General features: G+C 42.9%; 1 protein-coding gene across 43 annotated transcripts in view; it reads left to right on the top strand.

Moving 5' to 3' along the window:
- The first annotated feature begins 2,853 nt into the window (after positions 1 to 2,853).
- The window catches only part of Nrcam (neuronal cell adhesion molecule), a 267,755-nt gene continuing 247,306 nt past the window's right edge, over positions 2,854 to 23,302 (top strand). For 40 of the 43 annotated variants that reach the window (XM_075947294.1, XM_075947292.1, XM_075947299.1 and 37 more), the window contains exon 1: positions 2,854 to 3,107. The gene's annotated coding sequence lies outside the window, so the exon portion shown is untranslated. The remainder of the gene's footprint in view (positions 3,108 to 23,302) is intronic. The other 3 variants (XM_075947317.1, XM_075947326.1, XM_075947319.1) reach the window with 2 other exon arrangements.

Below are 23,302 nucleotides of genomic sequence, written 5' to 3'. Positions count from 1 at the left end.
GACTGACTTTTAATTGAAACGTATTTATTTGACAAATATCAGATATTGCTGTTTAAACTAGCATTTCCAGGGCATTTAGGAAGTTCTTATTGTGAGAGTTTCTTCTCTAGGGAGACATAAAAGATGTCTTCCCATTCTTCAAAAGACCCCAATGAAAAAACAAAAGTTCAACCCCCACGAAAGGTCACCCTGGGGAGTCCACGTGTTTGTTGGTCTTACTGACAGAACATAGGTAAAGGATGGCTTACAGGAGCAGGGTGACCTGCCTGGGTAGTGACTTCCTCATAGACACAAAGCTGGAACTCCCCATTCAATTAGTGTCCCCAGCACCTCCTGAGGCCGCATGCAATTAGGACAGAATTGCATACAAATGCACGGGACAGATGGATGATCAGTGAGGGTCTAATACCACCCCCCACAAACACACACACACACACACCCTCCTCTTATGAGGGAATGTTAACAGCTACCATGGGCAAGCCTGATGGTCTCTTGCAAGCAGACATGGCCAATGGAATGAAGATAGCTGCTATAGATCTCTGAGGACTATGTTTTTGCAACAGTCCCATACACGCTTCAGTGCTTAAACTGAACCACATAGCAACCTTGTGTGTTAATGTTCTACAAATAGATAAGGAGAACTATGCCCTAAGAATCTGTCACTCGTCTGAGATTCAATTATGACACTTGAGTAGCTCTTATCCTAAGTGGTCTCAGAGGAATCAAGACTGGCTTGGGCTGCACTAGAACCTCATTCTGTCTGTCACATGTTGGCTTCATAGACCAGCACTGAGGCCTAAAAAGGGAGCAATTCTACGTAGAAGGTGAAGGAGTTGTTCAAGACGTATCTTTATGAGACTGTGACACAAGGAAGGAACAAGACATGTTGCTTCAGTGCCCAGTGGACAGACTGCTGTGTGGAGACCGACCAAGAGCTCAAGAGGGGTGACCATGACGTTTTTACCTCACAGATCTGAAGTACAGGATTCAACGAATGTGGTCAGGGAGTTGCTGAGGCCCAATCTCAGTAGCTGAAGTGAAGCGACATCACAGGAGCATGGAGCCCGGCGTGAGAAAGACAGGCAGGGATGCTCCGTGGCTCTCAGCAGTCATGTGTAGGGTAGGGAACTGAGATATCATCACATAGGTGGGTCTGACGAAGAATGGTGTCAGTTAGTATGGCTAATTTGCAGCTTCATATCTGTTGATGGAAAATTAAATTAAACAAAAATAAAGACAAATTGTTCTTGAACCACTGGAATTAGTATGGAGCCAGATATGCACAGACTATTAACATACAACCAAGCCCTATAACAATGCGACACACAGGGACCCAGGAAGGAATTCACAAAGAGGTAACAAATGAGTCGGGGCTCTGAAGGTTGAACTAGAGCTTGCCACATGAAAAAAGAGATGGAAGAATGTTCTAGACAGAAAGATTCTCACATATAGAAGCTTTAGAAAATGCCCATCATCAGTGGATGAAAAAGTAAGTTGTGAGTAGATTGTTAGGTATACCAGAGATCTTTGGTTTATTTTTAGGAAACAAATCAAAACAAGGTTAGCCTTTATCTTTTTTGGTACCATGTCATCATTTGTTTCTGTTTCCCTTCCTTCCTTCGTTCCTTCGTTCGTTCGTTCGTTCCTTCCTTCCTTGCTTGCTTCCTCCCTCCCTCCCTCCCTGTCTTTCTTTCTTGATCTCTTCTTGGAAAATATTCGAGAAAAAGACGTAGAGAGTGAATACAGAGGTATGAAGCACACTGATGAACTGAGGCAGAGTAAGATCCAAATTTCAGAAGAGGGACAGAACTGAGAAAATTGTGTGGACAATGACAGCGTCGTGAGAGGTCATTCTATTGTTTGAGGATATGAAGGGGTTTCTGTGTGGTCTGCCATAGGAGAGCACCGTACACTCGAGTGCATGCGGGTTGATGCTTAAGTTCAAATTAAAGTTACAGAAGGGAAGAGGAGCTATAGGGACCCATAATCGGGACCCGTTTTTATTCATGAATCCCATTCTAATACCTGTTCTAGATTCTGGAGGCTGATGACAGGCTCTGGTAAGTAGTAAATGGTCAACGTGGGCAATATCCGGTGCCTATAACTGAGTCTGCAGAAGGGAGCAGGCCCAGTTAAGTGTCTGACTCTGTGTCTTGGACATCATCACGCCAGACGGTGCTGCAAGGGACCCCAGAGCGTGAATTGTGTAGTATGCAATGTGCTTATGCAAATTCTACACATCTAAGGAAAAAAGTTCTTGTTTCGCATTGAAAAAAAAGTATATAATATTCTACAGTTTGAAAAGCTAATTTCAACTACCCCAGAAACCCAATTCCTACCGCAAATAGCATCTGTTTAATCGCTACAGGGACCCTTCCTCAAGTGTGTTTGGAAAGGATGGTAGTAAAACAGTACTCACCCCATCCCAATTAGTGTTTCAAAGGCATGAAATGCTTAGGAGAAGAGAGAGCAGGGAATTGGAGGTGATAGAAGGAGGGAGGGAAGGGATTCGTGATCCAGATCCATCCATCATAGAAATCTAAACTGAAGAGAGTGACATTTAAAACACTCATTTTCTGGAATATTTGTACAAACATCCCAGTCACCGGTCCCACTGAGCACTCACGTCTTGCGTTCCTGGCACCCCCACAGGCACCACCTCACTCTTTGCGCAGTGGCGGAGGTCCGCAGTGGCTCGGCCGCTCAGGTGAGGGGCCACCCAGTCCTCAGGGCGCACGGCGCTGGAGCCCATTCGCTGTAGCCGCTGCTGCGGGAGGGAGGGGGTTGGCCCGGAGGGGAAGGGGCGGGAGACGCCCGGAGAGTGCGGGGGAGGGGGACGCGGGGACGCTACGGGAGTCGGGAGGGGCCTGAGCGCGACGCTGGGAAAGGGGAACGGAGGGCGGGAGCGGCGGGGACGCGCGCTTCGCCTGGGTCGCCGGCGGACGCGCGCAGCAGTCCGAGCCTCAGACGCGCCAGAGCGAGGAACCGCGCAGGGACAGCCGGACTGAGGCAGCTGGAGGCGACAGCTTCTGAAACACGCACGACAGCTGCGTTTCGGGGTCTTGGGCAGTAACGCCCCGGCGGGACGGTGGGCGCGGCGCGAAAACGTGAGTAGCCCTGGGTGTGTCTGGCGGTGGCACTGGTGACACTCAGTTCTGGTGGGTGGACGCGGCTGGAGCGGAGCGAGGAGCCGGAGGCTGCCGCGTTGTCACTCGGACGCTGGCTCCTGGGCTCAGCCCTGGCTCTTGTGGGAGTCTGGCAGCGTCTGCAGCACGGGCGAAACGGGTCGGCGACTTGGCAACGTTTCCCTTGCCAGCCCTTGACACAGCCGCGGGCGCCCGCTGGAGAAACGAGACGCGAGCCCGGGGGGACTACGCGGCTCGGAGCCGGCAGCTCCGGTGTCGCCGGCGGGCACCCACAACTCCTTAGGTCCCAGGTCAACTTCTGGCTGAGCGCCGGTGCCCCACGCCTTCGCGGAAGCCTCTCCTAGAGGTCTGCCCGTGGACAGATGGGCAGCACAGAGCTTTCCGGGCTGGGACAAGGAGGACCCGGAGTGTCACAAGACAGGGTCTCCGAGCGAGGAGCGCCTGAGTCCCGCGGGGCGCGCAGCAGCGTGCGCGCATTCGTGTCCCCGCGGACACATCTGGGCGTGGGCTTTGTTCAGATGTGCTCACACCTGCGCAAATCGCTGTGCTCAGGGGGCGACACTGACTGCCCTCCTCGACTCTCTCAGCCCTTGAGAGGAATGAGAGGAGAATGGGATAGACATTGGAGACCGCGCGCTGGGGACACTTGCAGGAGGCTTTGTTGGCCTCTAGGTGAGGGCCCTGGCGGTCCCCCCGCACCACACCCAGCCTCTGAGGACAGGGGCTTATCAGGGCTGGCCTGCAGGGTTTGAGACGGACTGGAAAGAGCTTCTTTCCTGCCCCGGCTCGCAGTGCTGGGATCTGACAACAGCTTCGTCCCGGGATGCTGTGCTGAGCATGGAGTGACTGCAGGCGCTGGAGCATCATCTAGCTGAGAGCGCCATCTGTGCCCGGCACCGCCCCGGGTCCTCCAGGCAGCGAGGGTGGGCGCCGCTGCACGGTGGTTCCCGCGGTGTGCGGGCCAGGACACTCTCGGCCCGCATCTGCCACAGCACGAGGGGGTAGGGGGCGGGAGGAGGGACACGGGATGTCACAGTAGGCAGAGCCACTGAGTCATTCTCCGAGAAGTGTTCTCTGGTTAGCAGGTGCAGCAGGAGAATTCTCTGGGTCTTCTATAGGACTGGTGGGCAGGTTATTTTTTTCCTTTTGCTCCGGGCTACCTCTTCATAATTTGGAGCTGGCTCCAGCCAGGACAGAACGGAGGTCACCATGAGCAAGAGTCCCTCTCCTATCTCACTTCTTGCCTCCTCTCCCCCCACACACACCTGCACCCACAACTCCAGACCCGGGCTACACCAGTAGGAAAGATGTTCTGAGAGGGAAATGCAATTTTTTCTTCCCTGATCTTGGATGGTTAATAGTCAGAAGTGTGATCTGAAGAGCAGGGACCTTCCTTTCTGAGGCTCTAGCAGGAAGCCGTGGAGCAGAGTGTTATGGGGCAGGAAGCCTTGTTTCTGCACGCACCAGGAGCTCCCCCTGGGGTTGTTCTGAGAAGGAACACAGTGGCCACTGAATACAAACCTGATTAGTTGGACTGCTTCCGAAACTTGTCTTATGCTGGCCATTCTCTGCTGTGACACCTTCAGAGGTGCTGAAACAATTTAGACAAGGGAATTGTTTCTGAATTAATGATTATGGAAACCAGTGTTTTGGGAGAGCTTCAGGAGTGCTGGAACTATGCACATACCACAAACCGTCTCAATCCCCCTAACCACCATGTTTTAAAATAGGAGAATAGGAGACAGTGGCTTAGATGGGTTAAGTAACTTTCACAAGATCACACAGGCAGCCAGTGGTGGTGTGGGATTGGATTTTTGTCTTGGTGTTTCCCCCTCCACGACTTTGAAAGTGTGGTCTTCTTGGGGCCTCTCATCAATTTAGAGGAAGCATGAAGTCCTAGTATTCAACACCAAGAATGCTATGCATTACCAAGCCATTTAATTCTGACGTCTTCAGACTTTTTGGTAAAAAGCAATACTATAATTCAGAAGACAGTATTATGGGATAACCTTTACTCCTGTAATTCCTTTATGTGCTCTTTTTCATTCCTATTGATTTTTAAGTGTGTGTGTGTGTGTGTGTGTGTGTGTGTGTGTGTGTGTATTTACACTATGGCCCACACAGACCACTCAGAGGACAGTTTTCAGAAGAGGTCTTTCCTCCCCACAGTGTTTGGAGGCAGGGTCTCTCATTTCCTCAGCTCTGTTGAGTGCTGACCAATTCTTGCCCTCCCCGCTCATGGCAGATGTCCTGGGCACTGCATTAGAATTTCTACGTGAGTTCTAGGGATCACCTTACTGGCTTGCATCGAAAGAGCTTGTACTTGCTTAGCCACCTCCCCGGTCCTAAGCCAAACATTTATATCCAACTAAAAGCCCCAATCCTAAATGCCCTTTGTAGATGATTGGACTATGGAAGAGCTATTCCTCAAATTCTATACTGAGTGAAAAGTCTCAGCACAGAAACTTAAGGTGGCCTCCAGTGTCCTAAATATGTGACAGTGTGACAGAGGCACTTGCTTTTACCAAGCCCCTCCACATTGCTAGTAGAAAAGAAGACTTCAAAGGAAAGTAATATCGAACATCCCTGTCATAGCTGTTAGAGTTATTGCAATGACCAGTCAGTTCAAAAGTGGGTTAATTTTTCTTTCACAACCAAGACTCAGGAAAATTCCTAAGTGTTTCATATTCTTGGGGGGTATAGTGCTATAATAGATGTTAAAACTGTGCTTGACAGTTTGCATTTCAAAAGGAGTGCCACAGGTCTCAGAGAACTCACCTGGTCTTGTATGGCAGGGTAGTGGTACGGCCACGGACTGATGCAAACACCCTTACACCTCAGTGTTGTTGTTGCAGCGCTGACGATAAACAGAAAGGAAGCCGTCTTTGGAAATGTTGTTTCATGTGCGACACACGTGGTGATAATGGCCAGGTGTGAGTGCTTCAGAAGTGCGTGTCAGAAGTGTGTGGGCATGTACGGACAGCTTTCTTAGGGATCTCTTCATTGATCACTTTTATTAGTATCCTTTTCCTCGTGTGAAGGATAGAATGGAATCTGTATGTACTATATCATGAACCTACTTAGTGGAATTTCACAGGGGTTTCCCATAAAGAGATTAGTTTGTTCATTCATTCATTAATGGATTATCCATGGCTATTTACTGAGGGAGTGGCCTCTTGTCCTGGGCACTGGAATGAGAGTGATGAGCATAGCATTTCCATCATCAATGACCACAGGTTTACTTTTACAAATCATCAATGCTCAGCTGGTAAACTTGCACAAACCGACACACTGGTGTTACCGGCACTCAAATCCCAGAACACAGTCTGACACCATGCATAAATGCCCCCTTGTGACTTCTTACTGTCATCCTTTTCCTGAAAGGGAACCACTACATATCATCATGCTGATGCTCTTACCATGACAGCGTTAAGTCCCAACCTGAAGCCTCCATCAGCTGCCACTGGAGTCTCATCCTAAGGACCAGTTTCTGTCTGAGAAGGATGACAGCCCAGAACAAATAGGGCTGGGACAGCGCAGCTCTGCTGTGCTTGCCTGCACTGGGAAGCTTCTTGCCTGTGGCTCTAAGGAGTGTTCAGGTCAGCTTTCAGCTGTCCAAATGGTAGATGAATAGGGAGTGGTTTGCAAGTGACTGACATTTGCAAACGTGGCTGGAATTAGCACACATAGAGGACCTGAGTGTGCTTTCCAGCACTGATATCAGGGGACTCACAACCATGTAACTTCAGCTCCAGGGGACCCAAAGCCTCTGGCCACCAGCATTCACATACTGTACATATGTACACAGAGATACATACATTCACATATCAAAAATAATAAAAAATCTTTTAAAAATCACTTAGATGTTCTTTCTATTTTAAATTTTGTGTTTTCCCATCTGAAGAACCCCTTAACCTTCTTGGTAGGTAAACAAACCTTCCCTGGCAGGTGAGAACAAAGAGACCTGGGTGCTAAGGGCAAGATTCTAGTGACTTATTTTATTTAGCTCATTGTCTGCTTACAAAATGAAAAGATCAGTTGGCTTCCCAACCCGCCCCCCCCCCAAAGGCCTCTGTTGGCATCAAAGGGCAAAGTCCTTCTTTCTCCAGACCTATTATAGTATAATTGACAAAAGAAGTTGCATGTATTTAAAGGCATGCAGCTTGATGTTTTTATCTATATATGTTATGAGATGATCATCAAATATAATTGCCATATTCATCACATCACCTTCTATATTGCCATTTTCTTTCTCATTTTGAAGTAAGAACATTTAAGATCTACTGTCATAGCAAACTTCAAGAAAATTTCAATAATATTATTGACCACAGTCAATTCATTAGCTCTTCATTAGCTATTCAGAAGTTTGTGTTCCAACCTAACAAACTTTGTACCCTTTGTCCAGTGTCTCCATTCCTCACTCACATCTCCACCCCCAATTCATGGAACCACCATTCAACTGTATGCTTCTGCGTTTGATTGACACTTCGTGATTTTTCTTCCTCTGTCTCTTCCTCCTCCTTTTCCCCATCTCCTTTCCCATCCCCCCTTTTAATGATTTATTTTATATGTTTGGATCTTTTGTCCACATATATGTTTGCATCACATGCATGCAGTTCCCAAAGAAGCTAGAAGAAGGTGCTGAATCCCCTGGAAGTAGAGTTAGTTGGTTGTGAGCTGCCATGTAGGTACTGTGACTTAAATCCATGTTTCCTGGAAGAGCAGCCAATGTTCTTTTGAGCCATCACCTTACGGTCTTTTGATACAGCATCTTGCAATATAGCCTTGTCAGGCTTTGAATTCTCAATATTCCTACATCCACTTTTCAAGTGCTAGAATTACTAGCATAGGCCACCATACCTAGCTACGGAGGTTCCTAATACTGAGAAGGAATACATTATATCAACGCATAATTGATGGTTTTGTTCTCAAAGTGAGAAGCTGGTGGCTGCCGGAAGGAAGAATGGGCTTACCTCCATTTTTAGCAACATGAATTTGTTCATAATCAGTTATCTTTCAAAGGAGAGATTAATTCGATACACTTATATAAAATGTAATGCTTTTGTTGGGTTTCTTTAGACTGTAATAAAGTATAAAGTCTGTTATTGTAACTACTTAAAATAAATCAGTCAGTGACATTAAGAACTGACACCATGAGGAATCATCATCGTTGTCCGTCTCCAGCATCTTCATCTTCTCAAACTGAAACTTGGTGCCTATTAAACAGTAACTCCTCTTCTCTTCGATCTCTGGCAACCATCCCCCTACTCTGTTGCTCTGAATCTGACCAAGTATCTCACATGAGCGGAGTCATGTACAGCCTTTTATCACTGGCTTCCTTTACTTTGCACAATGCATTAGGCTTTCCTTCCATTGTACTCATAATTTCATTCTCTGTGCCACGTTTTGTCATTCATCTGTCAGTGAACACCCGGGTTACTTTACCTTTTGGCTTCTTGTATGATGCCACTGTGAATGCGGATGCCTAAGTGTCTGCTTGAATCATTGTTTTCAGTTGTTTGGGGTATGTACAAATTAGGCTGCTGGATCACATGACAACTCTTCTAAAATTTGTTTTAGGATCACCATACTTTTTGCTGTAATCGTTGCATCATCTTACATCTCCACCAACTGTGTGGTGGTTCCAGCCTCTCCACATCTTAACCAACACTTGGTACTTTCTGCTTTCTTGATAAGAGTTGTCATAATGGCTGCAAAATGCTGCCACTTCTGCATTTAAAACTACAGAGCAAGAACTGGGGAGATGTGTGTGTGGGCAAAACACTTGCCATGGAGGCACGAGGATCTGAGTTCAAATTCTCCAAACCCGTTAAGTGCCGGATGTGGCATACTTTTGAAATCTCAGTGCTCCTACAGAGAGACTGGAGCAGAGACAAGAGGGTCCCTCGGAGCTCATGGCCAGTGATGAGAAACAAAGAGACCCTGCCTCAAACAAGGTAGAAGGCAAGGACTGGGACAGAGGGTGATCGGCGGCTCCACACACTCAAACACACATGTGCCATACAACCATCAACACAAAATAAAGCTCTAAATTAGTATACCATGTTTTATGAACAAGTCACTCAATTTCCCAATTTTGTGGTCCAACCCTTATTAACTAGGAGTTACACAAGCTCCAACAACTATGGCTGACCCCATATCTTGTACAAAGCCTGAAATAAATGCTGTTGTGTGTGTGTGTGTGTGATACTCTAACATGAGACAGCATGGCTATTTTGTTTGTCCTTTTGATATTTTAATGTGTTGACTATATGTATGTGTATATATATGTATGAATATATATGTGTATATATATATATATATAAAGAGATACACACACATATTTGTATGTATGTATGTCTGTGGTACATTTGTACCAAATGATTTTCTTACAAGAGTAGATTCAATTATTACATCTTTTAATTGCCCCAAAGTGACATCATTATTTTAATTCAGATCCAGAGCACATGTGCCCCAGGATGGGAACAGATAGAAATATCTTCATGCTGAATGTTTCAGGATGTGCTGGAATTGCAAATTACTTCTCTGCACTGGCATTTCTTCTGCCATTGACTCTTCAAAGATGACACAATGACCCTCACCACCAATTGTAATTGCTTAGCTGAGCTAATAAAAAAAAAAGATGTGGTGTCAACTTAATTGACCTATTTTATTGGCCTACAAGATTGGAATTGCAAATTAGAACAAAAATAACAGCATAATGGAGGGTTTCCCTCAAATAATTTAAAAGCTAGTGAGTGTAAGAATTTTGTAGTGTTGATCAGCACAGACTCCTGCGTTGCTCACACTGTAAAGGTCTTACTTGGTTTCAAAACACCACTAGCAAGTCCTGTCCAGTACTCCGTGTTCCTTTGCTATCTTCTCTATTGCCCTTCATTATTTAATCCACAGGAGAATAATGATGACAGTTACTATTACACCAATTGATCCTAAAATTCTCCTTATTAAGTGATAACAGAAAATACTGGATCTAGCACTTTACAAATGTATATTTGTTTATAATACATTCCACATTTATGAGATGCATGGTTTGTTGGTTCAAAACCCACTCTAACTAGAAAAGTCTATTCCCAGGGCAGTCCGAGGGAATCCTGTAGGAGGTTCCACTGGGCACTATGCAATGAATTTGATTTATCTTCCTCAAGTGGGTTGAGGGCATTCAAAAAATCCTGTATGTGTGTATTCAGCATACAGCAATCTTTTCTCCAAATTTCAACTTTGAAGCTGGTTCCATGCCACTCTTAGATGCCCTTGGCATTGAATGGTGTGATTTAAACATGCATTTTCGATGAACATTGCAAATGTAGCTTAAACTCTATGAACATATCCCCTCTAGGGAGGAGGAAGGGGAGGAAGAAGAGTGCTAATTTCCCACTAATTATGCCCTAAGGTACGAATGGACTGTGAAAGACTTTCGTCCTGGAGGGTTTTTGCTTTTTTTTTTTCCTGGTTCTTTGAGGGAGGATGGCTAGCAAGCAAGCAGCCTTCCAAAGCCTGGTGCGCCTTTTCAGTTCCTCACCTCAATGGCGAGCTGAAAGGCCGGCCCTGAACAAAGGAGGCCTGTTTTGCCTGCCCCACTTGCTGGGCTGTTGTCTTGGCCCTTTTCAGCGAAGGAGGGGGGAGCTGGGTCAAAGTTGAAGAACACTGAAAAGGAATTCAAGCTTCATGTCGAAATTTGAATTATAGCTTCAGTTTGAGTTCAGCGTAAATCAGTTTGAATTGAAAATTTTGAATCTCTGGAAGCTGAAGTGACAGATGGTGTTGGAGCTGTCTGTATAGCCCTGGGTAGCATACCCTTCATGTTGAGCGCCCAAGCCAGGCTCTCCGTAAACATCTAGTTAACTGACAAAAGTTTGAGCACTGTAGGAAGTGCAGCTTGATGCTGTACAGTGCGTTAAGACACTGGGCTGGGTGTATTAAGGGGAGGCCCCTGTGTCTGGCAGACATTCAGATGCAGTCGTCCCTCTAATTACATTGCAAATATTCTTTTGATTATTCTGTAACTTTCCCTCCCTCATCTGGCTGAGTGAAAACAGAAATGCCAAAAATTATGTTACAGTATTCTGGTATTGTTTGCAAAATATTTTTATATATAATAAAGGGAATTTGTCATAAATATTTACTAATTTCTATATAGTATATTTGGGCTTTCTGGCTCTGGTGGGGACTGATGACTTATATTTATTCTTGAGGTTGTTAATATGACACATGGTTCTATTCAGTTTGGTAGGTAGCATCCAATTAAAAATGTTCCAATAGAATTGAGCTACAAAAATAAAACAGTTGCTAAGAGGTAGAGTTTACTAAGTATAAATAAAATAAAAAACAATTTTGGCTAATTTAAAACTTCCTTAGTTTAAATAAAACTTAAAAATTGGCTAATTTAAAACTTCCTTAGTTTTCCTTAAAAATAGTACTAGAAACCGAAAAAATATCAGTTCTTGGAAACAGAAAAATTGAGAGTTGAAAAGTTAGCACGCTTTATTTTGTTAATTGATTCTTTAAATGATTTGGTTCTAAGCACTCACTCACATGTGTTTGCATACACACACATACATATACACAGAGAAATTTTTGCTTTCCGAGAAAAAACATGGAAATAATTTGAACAAACAGTGAAGAGGGAAGTTAGGGAAAATTTAGGCAAAGGCTAATTTGTTTCAGATTAATTCTTTTAACTCATATGATAGAATGTATGCTTCTTACCTTTAAAGCTAAACTGCATTTTAGCTCCTGGCATAGGGTTTTTAAATCCCATGGCTAGAAGTGTGTGTTTCTAGTAGCAGTTGCTAAGATTCAGAATTGCAGAGGCTGGTGGGATAGATACACCAAGGCTGCCCCCTCTTCTGCAGCCAGGAAAGATGGATTAAGTGGCAGATAGTGAGGAAGTTCATGGTCTAATTCATTTTCTGGATCTGAGAATGAGAGATTCGAGATGAGGGGCTAGAGAATGTTTGGCTAGAGAGAAGGCTCAGTTTGGCACTGAGTTATGACATCCCAGAGAAGTGTCTTGTGGCAAAAGGATTAAGACTTATGTAAGTAAGGAGCAGAGCAAGAACAGAGCAATGTAAGTCTAATAATACAAAAAGCTCAAGGAAAAAAATAATAAAAGTAAAAATGCATGGTGATTGTCTGGTTTATAGAGAATAATCTTTATTTCATATCATCCGATATTGGATATATTTTATGATTGTGAGACTCAGGACATCTAAGGAACTTGAACATCCTAAGACAGAAATAATTCATAACATAATCTATAAAACACAATATGGCAATATATTTTCACTGTAAAGAAATTGAGAGTTTCCTAAGGAGTGACACCTAATGTTATCTCGGTCTTTATACTTTATGGTACGCTTTAGCAGTTAAATTCTTGCTCAGGTCTGCTCTTCCTTCTAGCCATTTTGTTTCTTTATGTGCTAGTGGTCACCTTGAGGAAGCTAGATCATTATTTACTTCTAATAGCGTTCTTTCCTTTGCATAGAATTATATGGCTCAGCTCCTAAAATACACCACTCCAGGGTGGGTTTTTTTTGTTTGTTTTTTGGTTTTTGTATGTTTGTTTGTTTTTTTGTTGGTTTTTGTTTGTTTGTTTTTTGAGACAGGGTTTCTCTGTAAATTTTGGAGCTTGGAACTAGCTCTTATAAATCAGGCTAGCTCAAACTCACAGAGATCTACCTGCTACTGCCTCCTGAGATTAAAGTTATGTACCACCACTGCCCGGCTCCAGTGTGCTTTTTTAGTTGTGTGTAAGGAGAGAATGCATTTATTCAGTCTACTGAAGGAGTGTAGCACACAGATACACAGGGACACTTCATCAAATGAGGTTAAGTCAATGAGGAGGGAGACAAGTGGAAATGAAAAATATCCCAATTACACGGAAATGTTGGGTATTTGCTCTAAATCACATTGAGAGACCAGGTTCCACATGTCAAAGAGGAAAGGATAACGAAGTAGTTGTCCAGATCCATTGAGTCTTGCTTATAATAGCATCGTGCCAGCATTCCCTGGTTATCTGACTGAGGAAGCCCTGTCCCCACTCTGCTCTCTTAGGAGCCTTAGCTGCTTTTGTCTTTGCTTGTGTATACAAGAGTCCCCTATTTGGTGGTGAACAGCTGAATGCATGGATATGGAAAAATGTTGGACCATTGAAGGAGCATTTTGTGGAGAGAATTGGGTGAGATTTTTATGCTTCACCCTGGTTTGAAGACATAACCATGTCTAGAGCATGGGGAATGGAAATTCGTGATTGTGTGCCTGTAAATTCTGTAGATTGTGGTTTGCTTTATGCTTCTAAATCAGGCACTTGAGCTGGCAGATGAAATGCTTCAGTGGCGAAGGCTGCTATTTCTTAAATCATTCTAAGTCAGTCTTAAATGTTCTCTTTGTGACCTCAAGGACCTCCACTATAATTTTCTACCTTCGTGCACCCACGATAGTTCTGGATTTACACAAGGCTTTCCTTTCCCCCACTTTCTGAAGCTGTGACGTGCCCTTTCCCTGGGGGGATGTATGGATGGCAGCAAGCTCATCGAGTGAAGCGTTTTTCTGAGATTGCTTTCTGCCACGTGAATTTGTAGAAACTGAAATCAAGGTGCACAGGACAGAAAGGAGAAGTAAAAAACCTGCTGCAGCTTTAAAACCAGGGCTTTGCCCCCACTTTGTGTGGCCTCTCCATCCTTGTACATACTGTTTGTGTTATATGCTGAGATGTGAGCTGAGTTCCTGCAGGTCCTTTCCTGTCTAGTTGTGAGCTATAGGGGTTGGGCTCAAGGCATGGCTGCCATGTTGAGAGGTTATTCCAGCGTCGACAGTTATATATATGACATCCTTGGTTAATGCAGGTTTGAGAAGCATTAGTTCAGTCACCATTGATCAGAAAACTTCATTTTGCTCAGTGTTTTTCTTTCTGCAAGAATGTTATTGAGAGATTAGAACTGTCTCATCCCCACCCCAGCTTCAAGAGTGCATATAACTATCCCCAATGGACAGTTGAAAACAAAAGTGCAGATAGTACAATGACATAGATGCCAGTTGTTTGATCCGCCATTGCATTCTGGCAAATTGGCCTCAGGTATATACACATATCCTACATCTTTAGTGATACCTGCGTGTGGTAGTTTGAATGTCTTTGTCCCCCATAATCTGAAAGGGAGTGGCACTATTAGGAGGTGTGGCTTTGTTGGAGTAGGTATGGCCTTGTTAGAGGAAGTGTGTCACTGTGGTGGCGGATTTTGAGCTTTCTTACATTCAGAATGCTACCCAGTGAGTCAGTTGATTTCCTGCTTCCCGCCAGATGCAGCAGTCAGCTCCAGCACCACCTTAGCCTGCTTGCAGCCATACTCCCTGCCATGACAGTAATGGACTGAACCTCTGAAACTGTAAACGAGTCCCCTCAATTGAGTGTTTTCTTTATAAGAGATAAGAGTTGCCGTTGCTATGGTGTCTCTTCACAACCATAAAAACACGAACTAAGACACCTTGTCTACCTGATTTTTCAGCCAATGAAGTGGTCCCGTGCTGCAGTCCGGTAGACTGGACCCTTTATCAATGATGTAAAATTAGAACTGTTGAAGATACATTATATTCCTAATTTCCAACAAATGGAGATAGTGTGTGTGTGTGTGTGTGTGCATGCGTGTGTGTGTGTGTGTGTAAGATTGAATTAATGTGATACAATAAGGCAAAAGTTCAACAAACACTTTCCATCAGTTGCAGTCAATGTTGGTGATAGGCATTTGAGCTCTAATTGAGTTGGTTTCGAACCATAGGCACATTCGTATTTTTAAAGGAGATAGTAATTAGTTTTTGTGTGTCAGCCATGGGTAGCTGGTGACCTTACAAACCAATAAAGTATAAAACCCATTAAATGTATTTGTCTTACAAGTGGCATATGCTTAGACATTTGATACAAATTTGCAGAGAGGCTTGTGGGGAAGTAGGGTGGTCTCATTGTTAGGCGTTTCGTTGAGCTGATCCAGGAGCTCATTTTGAAGTATGGCTGTCTTCATTTCTCACCTGTTTTCAGCCTCCCTTTAATATGCAAAACAGTATTTTGAAAGGTACACACTGATTGGGTGAGTTCTTACAGCCCTAGACCGGGGTAGAGTGCAGGTGGAAGTTTGTGTCTGAAAACCATGGTCTTGGTGTGAACTCTTCGGCATTTAAACATTTGGCTTGAAAGAAACTTGTAAGGATTGCTTCCAGGGTTTACAGATTTAAGAATTGATCCAACTTTATTTGCAAATGTACAAATATGGGCCAGTAGGTCTACTCTGTGCTGCTTACAAGTTTTTGGATCTATTATAGTCTTTGAAATTATTGGTCCACAGTTGTTGTATTAAACTCATATTTTAAAGTTTTATAAACTAGACCACTTCAGTTATTTTCAATTTGAAACAAGTAGACTTCACCTTGGGCAACCAGTTACTGCTAAGGAGATTAGAAATGAGCTCTGTCGTGGCTACATCTACTTGTTCCGGCCTTATTCTAAGGGTGGCTTGAATCCTTCTCACTCTCCTGTCTTCACTATTCAGTTAGGAGCAGGGCCAGTCATGAATATGCATGTGTCAACACACCTGTGACCAACAGGCCTCCCATCAAGGAATAGCTGAGTATCGGTTACTTTAGAAACACATGACTCCTAGCAGCTGCTGTCTGTGGCCCACAGGATGCCCTGGTCTACATGACAGCTGCACATCATATACTGTGGCCACACTACTTCAGCCACTTCCATGGTCAGGATATCTAAGGGGGTGGGGAGCACAAGGGAGTCTACCAATCCTATGGTATTATTAGTTCACTGGCAATCTGATTCAGAAGTCACACACACACACACAAAATAACACACACGTATGTAAAATAACATACACACATATTAGAACAAGGGTTCATGTGGTTTTGACAACTTATTACTATGAATACATAGTAATAATCACAGACCTATTTTACTTTGCCATAGGAGCACCTTCTGTGAAGTCTCATTTAATCTTCACCAAACCAAACTGTGACAGAAGTTGGCAATTATTTTTTTTTCATAAAGGGACAGATAATTAATGTGGTAGGCTTTACAGGCCATGGACTCTCTCCAGAAATAGACATAGATGGCATGCAAATGAGCGAGCATGGGCATGCTCCCATAAAACTTTCTTTACACAATTGGAACTGGGTCAGGTTTGGCCCATGGGTCCTGGTTGGCCTACTCTTACTTTATGCTGTTATACCTGTTTTATAGATGAGGCAACAGGCTTAAAGAGTCTTAAAACTGGCTATACTAGCGTAGCTGCTGGGTGTTTCTCTATGCATTTAACCTTTTCCTTTAGCCTCAGTTCCTGCATGCTACTGAGGTCTATAACGAGGTGGCCTCTGTATTTGTGAGTTACAGAGAATGAGTCAAACTCTAAAGGGAAATGTGTAATAAGCAGTGTCAGCCAGTATCCACAAGATGCTGTGTAAGTGAATGTTGGTAGCCTATTTTAGCACATTTGCGTGAAGTGTCTGCGTTCTTGCCTGTTTGAGTAATGATTTTAGGATCCCCTATTCTGCTATTCCTGATACTCTAGTCAATAGGCTTGCTAGAAGAAAATGTCCCAAAGTTTTAAAAAATAGGTAAAATTTTGCCCTTCAAGTGCACTCACATATAGGTGGGCCATGTCTTCTACAATGTGATATACCCTGCGTACTAGAAGGAAGATGCTTGTTTTCACTAAAGAACATCCCACAGAAGAGTTGCTATTCCATTTCATATAAAACCCTTGAAAGGATTCCAAATTGCTCCCTTCTTCCTAGGATGGACATGGTCTTTTGTGTTTATTTCCATGGTAACCGGTGAGTTTCGGCTTTAGAATAACAGACCTTACCTGATAAGCTTCCAGCTGACCTTCTTGTGCATCCCCACAAGGGGATTAATAGTGCTTCCTGGTGCCAAAACGGCACCTGAAGCAGAATGGCAATGGCCCACGGTGTTCTTTTCATTTTACTTTAAAATAAATTATTCTTATATAGCAAGTTCTTTAAAGACTGAAGGTCCTGAGAAGGTGCCAAAATTATGAAGAACTTCAGAATCTTCAGAATCAAATACCCTTCAGAGATGTTCCTGGAATAATACAAGGTGCACCAGAGCTCAGCCTTCATGGCTGTGGGGTGAAGGGCGCTGGAGAAGTGTGCAGCTGGTAAATGGGGGCTTCAGGTTGCCTCAGAGCTTTTCAGACTGTGAGAGGAGCTCCAAATGGAGCCACTCCCTGAGAGAGAAACCAGAGAGGGGAAACTCTTGTGCAAAGGTAACTCTATTCTCTTTGGAGAGCTGAAGTCTGTGAACACAATTGAACTTCTCTATTCATTACCTTGAAAGCCCACAGCGGAATAAAACCCAGCCAGTGGGAAAGTTGGCCGCTGTGCTCACGGGACGTGATTTTTGTAAATTAATTGCTAACAAATTATTAAGGGTATGGATGATGAATTTAATGACTCTCCTCCCCCTGTTGGGTAAATTTCTAGAAAACATAGTTTTAGGTTATAGTATGTTGAATTCAAATGTATCCTAGAAGGGAATTATAGAATAATCACATTTTTCATGGTGTATTTTATAGCTTTATGTGATATAAAATCCAGTCATGGTAAATATAAAAGTAGTGCTTTTTTAAAAATAAGATTATATTTTTCCAGGTGTGTGGAGCAGTGTTTTAAGATACCCCCAAAGGTTTTTGACCCCACGTTTTCTTGCACTGTGCTGATAGGGCCTGTGAAAAGAAAGAGATATTAATTAATACATAATTAGGTTACATTATATGGCAGACTTGAAGAGGGTTTGGAGAAGTAATAAAAATTCCTAGGCAATTATGATCTAATAGAATGGGAGATTAGATTACTCTAGGTAGGCCTGGCCTCATCGGGTATAAGCCTTATTAAAATGCTGCTGCAGGAGACTCCCTCTCACCAGCTCTGAGGAAGACAATATTTTTATTGTGAATTCCTTGTGAAGAAGAAAGGTCTTCGTCCTTAACTTGCAAGGAGCTGGTTGCTGCCAACAGCCTAGAGGAGCTGAAGACACCCAGATCTGTAGGTGAGGAAGCCACCTGACCACCCTCTTGCTAGCAACCTCTTAGAGCCCCCTGTAGCCATGCCTCCTCTTCTGGCCCAAGAAGCTATGAAATACTGATTGTGTATTATTTTAAACCTCTAAAAATGGTACAGTGTGTTATAATAGCAATGGAAAACGAACGAAGCTAGTATCACCACAATACACATTTGAAAGTTTTCATTATCTCCTCAGAATTTCCCCAGGGCCATTTTCAATTACATTTACCCAAGGCATCTAGTTTCTTTCTCTGTATATTTCCATTTTTTTCCTGGATATTTTATATGAGTGGACTAATGCAATATATCTTTTGTGTCTGCCTTCTTTTAGATAGCCCTAAAAATGTTCTACTATTATTATTGCATACGCATATATCTGAACGAGGGGGAAATGTCACAGTGTGTGAGTGGAAGTCAGGGACAACTTTGTGGAGTTGGTTCTCTCCTTCTACCTTTACGTGGGCTTGCAAGGCAAGCGCTTATCTGCTGGGCCATCTCTCTGGACCAAGTTAGCATGTTTTAAGGCGTCTCAATGAATCAGTAGTCCACTGTATAAGATACCATACTGCAATTACATGTTCATCATTGAATCAACATTTGTATGGTTTGAAATTCAGGATTCTGATGAGTAACAGTACATTCAGATTTTTGTGTGTACCTATGTTTTAATTCCCTTAGGTAGATATTTGATAACAGAGTTGATAGGGCGATGGCAGAGTTATGATTAACTTTCAAGATCTTGCCAAATTGTCTAATGTAGCTACAGCATTTGATTCTCTCACCAGCAATGAGTGAGGTTTCCAGTTTCCTAACATTCCTGTCACACTTATTATTGCCTGTCTTTTTATTGTGACCATTTTTAGAGAGTACATAGTAATATTTCATTGTGGTTTTGCCTGTATTTCACTACTGGCTAATGTTCTAATTCTCATATGTTTGTTAGCTAATGATAGCGCTTCTTTGTAGAAATATCTGTAAGATTTTTTCAATTAAAATAATTTGTATTACTAAGTGATTTAAACATATATTTAAGACTTTAAGATTAAGAATTTCTTAGACTGCCAGCCCCCAAATCATGACACAGATTTATTATTAATTATTAATGTTTGGCCGTAGCTCAGTCTTCCTTCAATGCCATTTTTTCTTACTCACTCTTCTCTCTGTTCTTTAGCTTGAGTAATTTCTATTGATCTACTTTCCAGTTTGCTGATTCCATACTCTGCTTTCTCAAAATTTGCAATGGGTATGTCGGGTAAAATTTTTATTTCAGACATTAAACTTTTTAGTGGAAATTTAATAGTCCCATGATGATAGGTGATGCTATATCTTGAAATCCTGATTAGAATATGCCTATCAAAATTCCCCATTTGATTCCTTTGAATACCATAAAATTTAAGCTCTCTCGTTATCTGACTAGTTGCTAATCTGCTTTTCTTTAATGTTTATACATGGTTTCCTTTAGTTTCTGTACATAATTTTGACACCTGCATAGACATTCTGGTTTGCAAAGTTCAGCAGTGAGTATCATGCAAGGTCATTTTCTCTGGATAGTTTCCCCCTCAGTTTTTAAAACACGTTTCATTTTCTATTGCTTGTTTTATAATTACTTCTGTTCTAAAACCAGTGATCTAGGTAAACAGTTGTTGCCTTAAATTTAGTGTAACTCCCTTCACCAGGGACTTGTAGCTGTTATTTTTGATTAACAAGGTGTTGGTATGAAATCTGTGACATGCTTCCCTCAAAATATATGATTGAGTGTTGTTTCTTTTTATTTTGTTTGACTTATTTATCTTTTTATTTACAAAATTTTAATCCTGCTCCCATGTTTAATTCTGTATTTGCATTGTCTAATAATCAGCCATGAATCTTCTAGAAGTTATGTTCAAATGCTTAACGAAGTTGTCCTTCTCTGCTGAGTGTAAGGAATGCATTCATAGTGAAAGCCATTTTCAAAACTCACCCCAGCTCTTGTGTCTACTGTATGTGTGTGTACATTTTTTTTCCCCTTTCGAGACAGGGTTTCTCTGTAGCTTGGAGCCTGTCCTGGAATTATCTCTTGTAGATCAGACTGGTCTCGACTCACAGAGATCCACCTGCCTCTGCCTCCCGAGTGCTGGGATTAAAGGTGTGTGCCACCACCGCCAGACATTTGTATACACTGGCAAACACGCACAACACACACACACACACACACACACACACACACACCAACCACTCTTGATTGACTCTGACTGTATGCATGGCTTGGGATCCTTCAGTCTCTACGATGTATTTGTGTAGTATTTGTTAACTCAGGAATCATGGAGAACTTTTTCTGACTTACTGATATCTGGGTTACCTACTAGATCTCTGTTAATTGTTGACTCATCCACTAGCAATTTTTTTTTGTCCCAAACAGAATCCCATCCACAGTGTATGCAAAACGCTGTCATTCCTGTTTGCTTTCTAGTGAAAACATCTACGTTATCTGTGAGTGCCCTAACCAAGTGCTCCCCCCCGACCCTCCTACACAGTGCAGTGAAGCAACTGTTTTTATGGTGTGGTGTGTTTGGCTCAGATGAACAGCAGACCATGCTGGAGGGTGGGGATGGGTGGGAACAGAAGCAGAGGTAGTCAACAACGTCTCGTGGACTGTTTCTGACCCTGAATTTGGTGGCTGTGAACATGTGCTTCTCAGCTTGTCGAGTGCATTTGGTTAATGTGCAGAGCTGAAACGGTTTTGTCTCCGGTTTTGTCCTGGTTTATAATTGACTTTTAGGAATTCAAAACCTCCTCACTGCTTTACCTGAAGTCTTTCTCATCATCCCCCTCTCTCCCCTTCCCACTTTCTCCGTGTGTGCATTCATGAAGACCCACTTATCAGGATGAGTGAGCCCCCAAATAAATGTGAAATACATTTTTGTGTATTTCAGATGTCTGAAGGCTATATCTGTTTCTCAGATCGATCTGCTTTTGTAGGTGTGACAGATGCAGAAAAGAAAAGGGGGTTTTGACAGTAGTATTGCCATGACTTCTATTTCCTCATGTGATTTGTTTAACTTCTAGAAGCCTCAATTTCTTCAGTAGTAAAATAGGGATTGCAAGGATTAAGTAAGAAATAAAAATATGTAGAGCAAGACTGGTATATAAGCAAAGTCCCCCAAAATGCCAGTTCTGATGTAGGTGTGTCAAGTAATGGATTACCAGTGACTTCTATAGATTTTTTTTTCATTCAAGGATAAGGCAGAAATTTTAGTATGTATTATTTCTAATAATTAAAATAAAAACTACTAGGAGAAACGTTAAATAAATAAGGATGAAGTCACCAGAAGAAGTAAAGGCTGAGAGAGACATTGGAGGCGGCTGAATAAGGTACTATAGACACACTAGTGAGGGCATTAGATTGTGAGAAAAGAAGCAATCCCGACAAGAGAGGCCAATAACAAATGGAAGGATTCTTAGCCCCACCTAGAATAGAGGGATGCTGGCGACAGGGGCTATGTATTATGTCCTTACCGCCCAGAACAGCCTTTTCCAGTTTTCTGCTAATGGCAGTTGCTCTGGCTTTAACTATAGAAGGTAGCTTTTGCTCTGAACTATCAGAGACTGGAATGGATCCCCAGGCACAGGCTGTCAACATAGTTCTTGCCTATGCTGATACTCACATGAGACCCAGGAATGTGGAGTGACATTGTATTCCCAGGTCAGCTCTGTTATTCTGTACGCCTTCTGCTAATTCTGTACTCCTCCCCCCAAATATTTTTTTTATCATGAAAAAAACTGACATGTAGATCATGCATGCACAGATATTCTCGATTTTGCCATGACAGCTAAGGTCCCAAGAGACTCAGTGACTTGCCTAAGATCACAGAGCAATTATGTGGTAGAGCCATCATTCATGTCAAAACGGTTTGCCCAAGGAGCAGCCTAGCTGCTCGGATTTTCATGAGGGTGATCAGCAGACCCAAGTACATACAGGCTATGATGCCGAGTAACAAGTCTCACATTCTGTATGAGCATTCCTCTCTCAGCGTACCTACTTATTCAAGAAAGGACTAACAAATTCAAGAACAATTTTCAACCAGCATCAGAAAAGAGATTCTGAAAAAGTGCAGCTAAGTAGACTGTCTATTTTCATGAACAGGGTAATTTAGAAAATACCTATAGTATCGCTTGATACCCAGACTAGAAAGTCAGCAAATATGCTTGACTGAGGAGTGTCTGAGGGCAGCGCTATGAAACCTCCCAGAGTCTGAGAACTGCAGAGCAACGATTAAGTGCTAAAACCAAGCCACCAGGTAACCTCCTCCAAGTAATAAATGACATCTACCACACCAGGAGCCCCTTTCCCAAATAACCTTCTCTATCTCACAAATGAGAAGCAGCCCTGGAGATCATTAGCAGACACATGCATCGCTTAAAGATGGAATGTGTTCCATCAGGTTCGCTGGTGGCGATTTTGCTGTGCAAGCATCATAGAGTGAGTAACACAGACCTTGATGGTGTAGATCTGTGCCTTCATGTGGCCTCTTGATGCACTCAGTAGACATAGTGAACATAAGATGCATGAGACCACTGCATGAGTAGCAGTGTGCTGTTTTACAACAAATTTTAGTTCTAAAAAGCAAGTGTCTACTCTGAAGTAAAGATAAAGTTTGTGCAACTCATAGGCCGGTGGCATAATTATTTCTCATCAAGTATCGCATATTATACAGAACTGTATGTGTCATCCTGCCGGGGCAATGGGCTTGTTTACATGCATTCCCACATCCTCTTGAGTAAGGCTGACAGCCTTATGATGGCCATGTTGTCACCACACAATAGGGATTTTTCAGCACTATTGTAATCTCATAGGACCACCATCGTATCTGCCACCTACTGGATGAAACATTGTTATTCCAGACAAATCTTTCCTGATTGCTGCAGACCCAGGGCTAGGCTGCGGGTGGCTATAGGATTCTGCTGTGCTTCTACTTGGGTCTGACTCTTGAGTAAAAGACAAAGAGCGAAAGTCAAGTAAATGTGGAGTCTGATGCTCAAACGTGACTGTGTACCTGAATCACTTGGTTATCTTATCAGGA

This window comes from Microtus pennsylvanicus, chromosome 14 (genome assembly GCF_037038515.1).
Source record: "Microtus pennsylvanicus isolate mMicPen1 chromosome 14, mMicPen1.hap1, whole genome shotgun sequence".
NCBI classification, from domain to species: domain Eukaryota; kingdom Metazoa; phylum Chordata; class Mammalia; order Rodentia; family Cricetidae; genus Microtus; species Microtus pennsylvanicus.
The sequence above is the reverse complement of the archived record's forward strand: the minus strand, read 5'-3'. Positions and strand labels throughout refer to the sequence as shown.